At 35.5% G+C, this 11,040-nt stretch overlaps 1 long non-coding RNA gene across 16 annotated transcripts; it reads right to left on the reverse strand.

Moving 5' to 3' along the window:
- Nucleotides 1-156: 156 nt before the first annotated feature.
- Nucleotides 157-10,371, reverse strand: LOC121782353. 16 transcript variants are annotated; one of them, XR_006046391.1, is made up of 10 exons: nt 10,083-10,371; nt 9,882-10,013; nt 8,979-9,210; nt 8,778-8,855; nt 5,827-8,554; nt 5,141-5,217; nt 4,877-5,015; nt 1,125-4,036; nt 860-957; nt 157-486 (listed from the first exon to the last, which is right to left on the reverse strand). It is a non-coding gene; the product is annotated as an uncharacterized LOC121782353 (long non-coding RNA). The 16 variants fall into 16 exon arrangements; XR_006046383.1 differs by having other exon boundaries at nt 1,125-2,301; nt 2,721-2,809; nt 3,501-4,036; nt 4,877-8,554; XR_006046384.1 differs by having other exon boundaries at nt 4,877-8,321; nt 8,503-8,554; nt 8,782-8,855.
- Between the last annotated feature and the right edge of the window lie 669 nt (nt 10,372-11,040).

Raw genomic sequence — 11,040 nt, forward strand, 5'->3', positions numbered from 1 at the left:
CAATATAGACAAAATATACTCAATGTATACTATCCCCACAATATACATGTACTGCACACACTTCACACGAAGTATACATACACTCCACCAAGTATTCCTAAACATAATATACACTACACGTAAAAATCACACACTATACGCAAAATACACAACACGTAAAATTCACACACTGTACACAAAATAGACGTAGTGTCCGCACACAACAAAACACACTGCACTACATACACTATACACAAAAATACCTACGCTACACAAACACACTCTACACATGCATACAAAAAAACACTACACAATACACAAAATACATACACAAAATACAAACAGAATAAACACAATTCATGATGAATGACTGATAATTTGAATCATTTGAGACGGCATCTGCCAAGAGCTTTGTCTTAAGCTCCATTGCCCGTTCGGTAACTTGCCTCGGAGGGAGCATTTAACTGTCTTGAATCTATACCAAGCTTTTTTCAGCAATGCAAGAACCTATACAAAACAAATGATCATGATAGCACCAAGTAAGGCAAAATAAAAAAATGACAACTGCTCATATGTATAATAGGCAAAATCTTCTCAAAGTGCTGATATTGCAATGCTTATTGTACACTAAATACTATAAACAATGTTATAGACCCAATTACGACTAGGCATTACTAATAAGTAATTAAAAATCACAAGAAAAATTTGGAAAATAATTCAGTTTATTTTAAGAGTATAAAACTTGTTGGTTTTTCAATGTAATTGTAGCAATAGATTTAACGGGTCTAGGAAATCTTTTTTTATTATAAATGCAATGAACATGCATCTCTCTAGAGTTATGACAAAAACAACATGATGCTTTGATTTTAGAAACCAATACCTCGAGTCCCCAGCTGACTTTGCCATATCCTGAGTTGCTGTGTTGCTGGCCACGTCATCCGGGTATGATACACTTTCAGCTTCACAGAGTTGCATAAGCTGCAACAGAAAAAATCACACTTTAAAGAATTAAGGGGGGTCTGTTCATAAAACCACACCAAGCACAAGTACAAGGACAATAAAAATTTTGAGGTGTGCTAACTTTACCAACAGTTGTAAGATTTAAAGATATATATCAACTTATCTTAATTGGAAAGTGCACTCACAATAGATAAAGCTTTAGATTTTAGGCAGGAGATAACAGCCATGTATGAGGAAATATTGTCTGAGCACGATAACTTTAAGTTCATGATGGCCTGAACCAGAATCAGAACGGCTCCATTGCACAGGGAAGAAAACAAATAATAAGGAAACTAAAGGGGAAAAGGAAAACGAGAAAGTAGTCGGGAGTTAAGAAAGAATTTAGAAGTGTGAGATTTTAGTTAACCAGTGGGATAAAGTTAAATGTGCTATTAATAGAACTTTTAATTGCTAACTCATAACAAGGAAGAAAATCCTCAAAGTAAAAGCATGGGAAAACCATAAGGATCAAGACAAAGTGTAAACAGAGAATTAAAAATGATAAGATAGCTACATCCAATCACCTCTATGGGAGTTTCTCTTCTCATAGTTGTAAAACCAGTCCCCATGTTAATGTAATCCATAAAGCGCACAGTGAGAGAGAGTAGCACAGTTAAACCTGATTATTTACTTGCTTGCTGAGGTTGATCTAGAAGCCCACGGAAATCCGACGAGGCAGATTGTATTGACAGCAAAGCAGCACTGAGTGACTGCATTGTAGGTTTTTGAGTAGATTAGTAGACAAAGACACTATTACCTACCTTAGGAAGGGTAGGTGTGTTATGATGGCTTCATGTAATTAGGAGTGAACTCAGAGAACTTGGTGGTCTATGTTGCAGTGGGATCGAAGAGGGAATTGATAATCCAGATAATTGCTGTTGGGTCCGATCAGAGAAAATGGTGGGCCTGCAATCTGAAACCAGAAGGACAAATTTGCAGTGATCATGAGTTCACACAAATCACTTGGAGTAGAAGTATTATCCACAACCAGTATTGGCAGTATGGCCAACATCAGGTTCAGTATAAGCCGCGGAAATACTGTTGAGTGCCCCATCTATAAATGCTACTCAGTGCAGGATATGATGGCATACTGTGGCCACTCAATGAGATGGTCCACAAACTGCTCCAATGCCATACTCCCAAAGGAAAACATCAGAATGTCATAAATTCAAGGTAAGACTGAAATTCACAATAATAACATTAACTGATAAACTAGGAAGGAACAAACTTCTGAATCTGCAGGCTTCCTCAAAGCATCTAAAACAGCTCGTAAAGCAATACCCCACGTAAGGTGAGTCACACATTGATGCTTAATGACTGATCCTGAAGCATAAGCATTCACAAAGGATGAGCATTATAGGCAAACCAAAATTTTTTAGAACAGGGTAACATTAGAACTAACATTGTTAGGTTGAATAGTATTTTACAACACTACTAATATGTTCTTCTGTAAACCAAAATTTGTTGCATAATCACCTAACGGACATGTAAAGATAACAAACTCAAATATAGTAGACTATGTATAAAACTACTTAACTGGCATATAAGAGATGTTAAGTCAAATTAAATTGTTGCGGAACTTGACCAAATATATAGAAATCGAAGTAGTCTAGATTCCATCCATTGTAATTTAAGTATTTACTACATAGTAGCAACAAGCTGCAGTTTCCATTCCGGCATTGCAAAAATATTAAAATCATGAGAAAGATCAGTCACCCTGCCACAGTAGTGGCAACACTAACCTTATAGAAAGTATCTTTACTGACACTCATTGATTGCTCCACCAGCTTCCAAGGCCCATGATTTCTTTTTTAGATGCAAGTACAGCAAACTTAATGCCAAAGTAAAAAGGAAATGTGTCTAGTAAGTAACTTTACTTGGGAAAGAGCCTGTAAATCTAAGAAACACTAATATTGCACATATTTGTACACGGCATATGAGAATATTAATTAATTATGCTGCAAGGTAGCAAAAATTGGATTAGAAAAAGATGAAAAACGTCAAGCACAGTATAACAAACAAAAATTTAATATATGTAACAATTTAATTATATAGCTGCAAAAGACAGCAAAGAATGAATAAAATAAGTAGAAAAATATAGGCGCAACAACTAGGAAGCAGAAGACCAAGCAAAGCAAGCTCAAAAACCAATAAATAGACTTGTGCCTTCTATTTTCCACACCTTCCCCCGTTTCTTATAAGTTAAAAACTCAGTTGCCACCTACCACCCCCGACCTTCAGATCGACTAAGTATATTCTACTCTATTTATGCACTACGAACTATAATAGAAAACACCTTAGTCGCACAAGAGATAACATTGGAAAGAATGAATCTAAATGCTTAGAGAGGCCTTCAAATAGAATGAATCCAAATGCTTAGAGAGGCCTTCAAATCGACTAAGAGTGACACAAGAATATGTTAATTACATCAGAAGCCTCAAACGCAACAGAATTGGCACACAACAGAATATGTTAAACAAAAATTATATCTAAATGTATGTACAAAGAAGAGAATAACTAACCACACATCCTGGTATCGTGAAGATATCGTGTTCTTCAGAATGAGACAAAGCAAGACCAACTCCAATTTTATTGGGTATCGACAAGTGTAAAGCATCAGAAAGATTGTGCAGTAGTTCTTCAGCTTTAGTATGAATGACACACTTAATATCGAACTAAGGTTAGGTTTAATAAATAAATGTTTGAATATATTGAGGTGGTCAAAACTAAACTGGAGCAGTAATACTCAATGAGACGGTCCACAAACTGCTCCAATGCCTTACCCCCAAAGGAAAACATCATAATGTCATAAATCCGAAGTAAGACTAAAACTCACAATAATAACATTAACTGATAACCGAGGTAGCTAAAACTCATAATATAATAACATTAACTGATAACCGAGGTAGCTAAAACTCACAATAATAACATTAACTGATAACCGAGGAAGGGACAAGCTTCCCAATATGCAAGCTTCCTCAAAGCATCTAAATCAGCTCGTAAAGCAATACCCAGCGTAAGGTAAGGTGAGTCACACGTTGATGCTTAATGACCGATCCTGAAGCAGAAGCATTCACAAAGGATAAACATTATAGGCAAGCTAAAAATTTTAGAACGGGGTAACATTACAACTAACATAGCATATCAATTTCCATTTACTCTCGACTCTTGAGACATAAAACGTCAAATAAAACAAATAACTAACCATCATACATCGACAAATAGTTAAACTCTTCTTACTAATCATTTGTATCTCTTTGCAATGACAAAAACCAAATGAGGAAATGAAATCAATTGAACAGTTCGTGGTAGTTTTTCAATTAGACGATCAAGATGACAAAAAAATATGCTTGTTAACTTGCAAACTCATTCTATGTGCTAAGTGACTTGTGAACATAGCAACTACAGTTTGGGAAGCCCTCTATATTCCATTTCACAAAATACCAGCAAAAAAAATTAGTTGGTTAGGTTTAAGTTCAGAAATTTGCCACTAGATCCACAGGCACACACTATACTTGCAAATAACATGCAAAATACAAATAAGATTGTCCCCAGACTATATAGTACAAACATTTAAGATAAGATAAGCATGGAGGTGATCATCAAGTCTAAGTTATTGCAGGTTCTCAAACTCTCACCTTTTCAATCAAACTCTCACCTTTTCATTTGAAAGTAAATTTCATAAAATTAGCATCCATTAGTTATCTCTTCAAGCACATCATTAGTGTTCACATAAGCAAAGACATTTTCTAAGAAACTCAGATATCATGCTTTGAGTCTTGTCGACCTTCAATCATGAAAAGCAAAGAAACCTTACCACGAAATCTATAGCACTATATAAGATTTTAAAATTAGTTGTACTGAAGCAAAGCTTACAAAGTTTATCACAATGAATTACCGAAAATTTGAAGCATCTGAGACGACATCTGCCAAGCGCTTTGTATTACGTTCCAGTTGGCCCTTCGGGTAACTTGCCTCGGTGGGAGCATTTAACTCTCTTGAATCTATACCAAACATTTTTTCAGCAATGCAAGAAACTATACAAAACAAATGCCCATGTTAACAGTAGGCAAAACAAATGAGAAATTGAAAACTGCATATGTATAAAAGGCAAAATCTTCTCAAAGTGTAGATATTGCATGTACGGTAAAATACTATATACATTTGTTATAGACTCAATTGAGAGCTCAACCAGCTTCCAAGGCCCATGATTTCTTTTTAGATGCAAGTTCAGCAAACCTAATGCCAAAGTAAAAAGGAAATGTGTCTAGTAAGTACTTGGGAAAGAGCCTGTAAAAACATATATTAAGATGCCAAGATTTGACAATCAATGGGGGTTTATATATCAAAGAAACACTAATATAACACATATTTGTGCAGGCATATGAGATAAAGAAAAATAGGATACTATGCATGTATTATTTATAGAGCAGCAAGACAGCAAACAGTGGATTAGAAAAAGAAGAAAAACGTCAGCCTCAGTATAACTTACAAAACTATAATATATTTAACAGATTAATTATAAATCTGCAAAAATGCAGCAAAGAATCAATTAAATAAGCAGAAAAATATAGGTGCAACAACCAAGAAGCAAAAGATCAAGCAAAGCAAGCTCAAAAATCAATAAATAGACTTGTGCCTTCAGTTTTCCATCCTTTCCACCCGTTTCTTTTATGTTAAGAACTCAGTCGCCCCCTACCACCCTCGACCTTTAGATCGACTAAGTACTTTCTAGTCTATTTATGCATAGGAACTTTCACGGAAAACACCTTAGTTGCACAAGAGATAACATTTGCAAGAATGAATCTAAATGCTTAGAGAGGCCTTCAAATCGACTACGAGTAATACAAGAATATGCTGAATTATCTCAATAGCCTCAAACGCAGCATGATTGCTCTGTGATCTGACTCAAACACAAAGTCTTTCCTGCATACAACCAAGAAAAGGGTTACAGGTTTAGTGCAACATGTAGAAGAATTCCAAGGAGGTAAAAATTATAAGCTGTTGTATGTATTCCACTTCCTACAACTAAACAAAAAATTATATCTAAATGTATGTACAAAGAAGAGAATAACTAACCACACATCCAGGCATAGTGAATATATCGTGTTCTTCAGAAATAGACAAAGCAAGTACAACCCCAATTTTATCAGGTACCGACAAGTGTAGAGCATCAGAAAGATTTAGGTTTATAAAAATAAATGTTTGACTATTGAAGCAAATATTGGTTGCAGCTTTATACCCTTCAACTCACTGGAATAAATAGTGAGATGGTCAAAATTGAACTGGAGCAATAGTACGCTACCCTCCATTCCATCCATTGTATAATAACAAGTTAAACAATTACCCACACACATCAAATACGCCAAAACATAAGTCTTGCTCTACTTCAAGTCAAGTTAGACAAATAAGCACATTCACAAGACATTAGATAATCCTCTACTTCAAGTCACGTCAAATCACACAAATCATTTAGAGAAATTAGGTTGACCCCGAATTCACTCGCGGGTAAGACTTTAGAACAAGAATTGTACACGAACTAATTCCCTAAGAGCTAGGCATCCCAATACTTCAATGTAAGTTCGATTTATGTCTTGGGAGTCTCAAACCATCGTCACTAATTCATAAAGAGAATATCTTCCGGCTATTCTTTCTTTTAAGCACATAAGATCTTTCTCCCAAACTCAAGCAAAATTCATCGCTCACAAGTCAGTATGATGCATAAATCAAAAGGTCTTATTCATTTGGATGTAATGGGGCTTTTGGTAAAGGTGTGATCATATTTGGTTAAGTAGCTTATCACCTTCTTAAAATACTAGCACATCCATCATAGCATCCTTCACAACATCCTTCACATCTCACTCAATGCGTGCGAAATTCTGACATCTCAACACCTAAAACTCGAATTTTTCTACCATCTAAACAAAGTCATCATATTCTTTTGAGCAGATTTCTATTTTTCACTTTTTTTCTAGCCTTTGGCTTTTTTTTACACATGAAAGGCTGCCTTTTATTTTTATTTTTTACTAGCCTTGGCTTTTTTTAACACATGAAAGGCTGCCTTTTACTTTTCTAGCCTTGGCTTTTTTTTACACATGAAAGGTTGCCTTTTACTTTTCTGGCCTTGGCTTTTTCTTACACATGAAAGGCTGTCTTTTTTTTCTAGCCTTGGATTTTTTTTACACTTTAAAGGCTGCCTTTTTATTTTATTTTTGTTTGAAGACGAAGCTTTTTCACTTTGTATCTCAGTATAAATGAATACCACCTGATGAATGTTCCAGGACTTCCATCTTTTTCTTGCCACTATAAGTACCCTCCCAAGAATGTTACAGGACTTCCATCTTTTCCTTGCCACCATTAAAACCCTCCCAAGAATGTGCTAGCATTTTAATTTTAGTGACTATGGTAGAAAATATAGGCCGACAAATGGATATAATAAGTATGGCTAATATAGTGACTTCAAAATTTTTAAACAAAGAAATTAGGTTTTTGGGGCTCAAAATGGCTCACTAGGGGTTTATGTAGGGTTAGGCATGTGATAATTTGGATATGAGGCTTTTTGTCCTATTGCCTAAATCATTTTTATGCACCAATATCAACAAGATTGCAACTCATAAAGCTCTCATCCATTCGATCGGCCCTATGGCTTTTTCAATTAATTTTTCAAAACCGGAATAGTTCTCTCTCCTTAGCTCAAGAAATCGGGCACCAAAGAACACTATTGTCACTTTATTGAAGCACGAGAAACCTAGTTCTCCAGAAGTTAGTAAGCAACAAGTTTTCAGATCAACCCGAGAGAGAAATGAAGCCTACACTAATAACCCATAAAAAAGTGGTGAAAGTAGTGACAATCAATAGAGAGAAAATCTTGCATGCATACACAAATAGCAAGTGGTGAAACTCTGTTCATGGAAGCATTTCGTCCTCAGTACAGAGTAGCATAGTACTAGGGCAATTTTTGGATATTTAAGAAGCTAATATCCATTGTTTATCAATTGGTGATGTGTATGAAATCATGAAAAACTAGGGAGAAGCACATATTAGAGAGCCATGGCAGACAACCTCTCGGAAATTTACTCTTAATCATAACATGTCAATTACAAAAAAACATGTAAGTCCTCTATAAAATCAACATATCAGGCATGAATGAGAATAAATAGCAGTTAGGCACTCATGTATAAGTAGGAAACATCACAAGTTGAGTATATACAGGTTTGAATGACACCCGAAAAAGATGAGAAGTAGAGTTACCAGAATCCTCAAAGACCAAGATTTGACGACTACAATAATAGCTCGGATTTCCGGCCTGCTAGAAACCTGGTACCTTCTCACATACCAAAATGCTGAAAGCAAACATCTACCAGTGTATCTTTATCAGAATAAAAAAACGTAGTACTCTGTCAATTTAGATCATCTTCGAAACTTTCCAACATTCAATTTTGATTGATCGATTAAATTGTTTTCTTTAAAAATATATTGCCATGCCATCTTTCTTTCCTATCATCTTTGCAAGATCAGTCTTACCTTCCTACCTTCCTTTTCTGGCATTAAAATTCCCTTTTATGAAGCTCATTCCCTACAAAACAGTGTGAATATTTGCATATCATGTAAGACCCCAGGAAAATTAAGTGTTATTTAAACGTGGTTTTTATTAACATGATTTTCAAATCTTAAGCGAAAGGAAGGAAACGTTTTATATCATAGAAAAAAAGAGAATTTCTTTCATTTTCTTTTATCATCACTAGAAAAAATAAGTACTAAATCACAACATGAGATGATCTCTTACAAAAAAAATGTACCTACTCATTTTATTCATCAGGGCCGGGAGTCCAATATAGGAAGCTAGTTGCTTCTGCAGTCCACCCCTTCCCAAGCTCCTGCAAGAAGAAACAAACTTCATTAAAATCTTATCAAGAAGAAAACTGTAATATCCCACATCTTTTAAACTACTATGTTTGCTTGCTTTACATCTTTTATCTATGTTGAGAATAATTAATTACCAAGATGGGAGAAAGGAAAATTGCTCGAACAAGTAGGTGCAAGAAGTTGGGAAAATTGCTTGCCTTGCGGCATGAGTAATACACTAGCTATACATGTGAATATATATATATATATATATATATATATATATATATAACCCTCTGTATCCAACACTTTGCAATAGGCATTATGGCACTTTTCGGATAGCCACTCTTTAGTCTCGAATGCCCACTTTTTCTCCCAAACCATGTCCTGCAGTCAAAGAAAGAAGAGCTTGTCATGTTAGAAGACAAAGAACTTCTACACTCCATTTCTCCCTTTAGTCAAAGAATGGATAGTCCACAAAACAACTTTGACGCCATTCTCTTTGTGGTGACACCAAAGCACACATGCATTATCATCTTTCAAAATCTTGCATGATGAGAAACAAAGTCCCCAACACCATGATGAGTATGAAGACTGAGAGGAGAGGAGCCTCATGTATCTTGTCGCCACATTCAAGATCACTCGGTAAGAAATTCACTATATATAGAACATCCCTATCAACCTTTTTCCCATCACAATCTCTCATCAGTTTCATCACATAAATTCATCTATCCCACCCACAAAAATCCATGTTTCCACACATTCTAGTTTAGAAGAAAGTGCTTCAAGAGTCTAGCTAGCAAGGAGAGGAAAGTTGCATATTGTTCATTCATCAAGCTTTTTCTCATATCTAAGCAAGTTCCCTACCAAAATTCTTTGTTCAAAGCAAGCCATAATTTAGTACATATCTCTGTCCCAAAACCCAAAACACAAGCATGCTTAGTGTTTCTTCAAGATCTCAACTTTTATGCATAAATAGGAAAAACCTTAGCCCTCTTGAATCACAAATACATAAGCCACTCAATTAAGAATTTGACTAAGGAAGTAAGAAATCATACCCTGGCTGGAGTTTCTGTCCTCTGTCAGCAACAGCAGCAGCGCCGGGTCGGCGGCGGCGACGGCAGCCGGCGGTGGTGGCGAAATACGGCAAACACGACACTTCTTGGCTCCTTTTCAACCCCTCTTAATTTCTGAAAATTTAAGCAAAGATTCAAAGTTTAGAAACTTGTTTTTACAAATTAAAAGTGAAATATACTTACCTCACGAACGACGACGGCGACGGCGGCCGGCGCAGCGACGGCGGCAGCCCGACGACAGCAGCGGCAGTTTCCAGCCGGCGGCGGTGCTGGCGGAGAGGGAGACCGAGAGGGAGAGTGAGAAGAGAGGAAAGGAGAGAAGGGAAGCAGGGAGAGATGGCCGGCGGGCCGGCAGTGGCAGCCGTTTCCGGCAGAGGCGAGAGAGAAGGGAGATTTGAGAGAAAGAGGCGTTGGGGGAAGGAGGCGCAAGTTTCAGACTTTGAATTTGAATTAACTAGGGTTTCAGAGTTTGAATTTGAAGTGAATTGGGTTTCATTTTTATTTCTTAGCATAATGGACTTTAAATTAATTAAGTTTTTGGTTTTTTTAATTATTTTTTATTATGGAATAAACCCTCTAAAATTTAAATAGTTGAGCCTAAGTCTTCTTTTAAAATATTAGTGTTAGTTTAGTCCAACTTTTATGATGATTATAATTAATTCTTGAAGTTAAGATTTATTTAACTAGTAAGTTATGTATAACTTGAAGCTTTGGTATTTATTGCATTAATTTTGTCTGTGCCCTTGCATAATTGGAGTAAGATAAATTCATGGTTAAAATTTAACCTCTTGAGAGTAGTGATAAATTAACAAAAATTGTGTAAACAAAACTGGATAGTTTGAGTATTTTACATTCAGATTAAATTTATGATAATTATTTAATTTAATATTTTACATAATTAACCTTCTATGATTATTTAGGAAACACTAAATTTTTCATAATCATCTTTTACATACATTTAGACTTTAGCCGATTGAGGAGATAGTTTACCATCTTAGTAATTAATAAATGTAGATATTATACATTACTTGCTTAATCTCTTCTCCCATTATCAAGAATGTGGATATTTTTTATATTCCATTTAATTTCTCAGTGTTATAATCAAATAAAATAATCATACTCATTCACATCAAACTATTTT

The sequence above is a fragment of the Salvia splendens genome, chromosome 20 (assembly GCF_004379255.2).
Source record: "Salvia splendens isolate huo1 chromosome 20, SspV2, whole genome shotgun sequence".
NCBI lineage: Eukaryota > Viridiplantae > Streptophyta > Magnoliopsida > Lamiales > Lamiaceae > Salvia > Salvia splendens.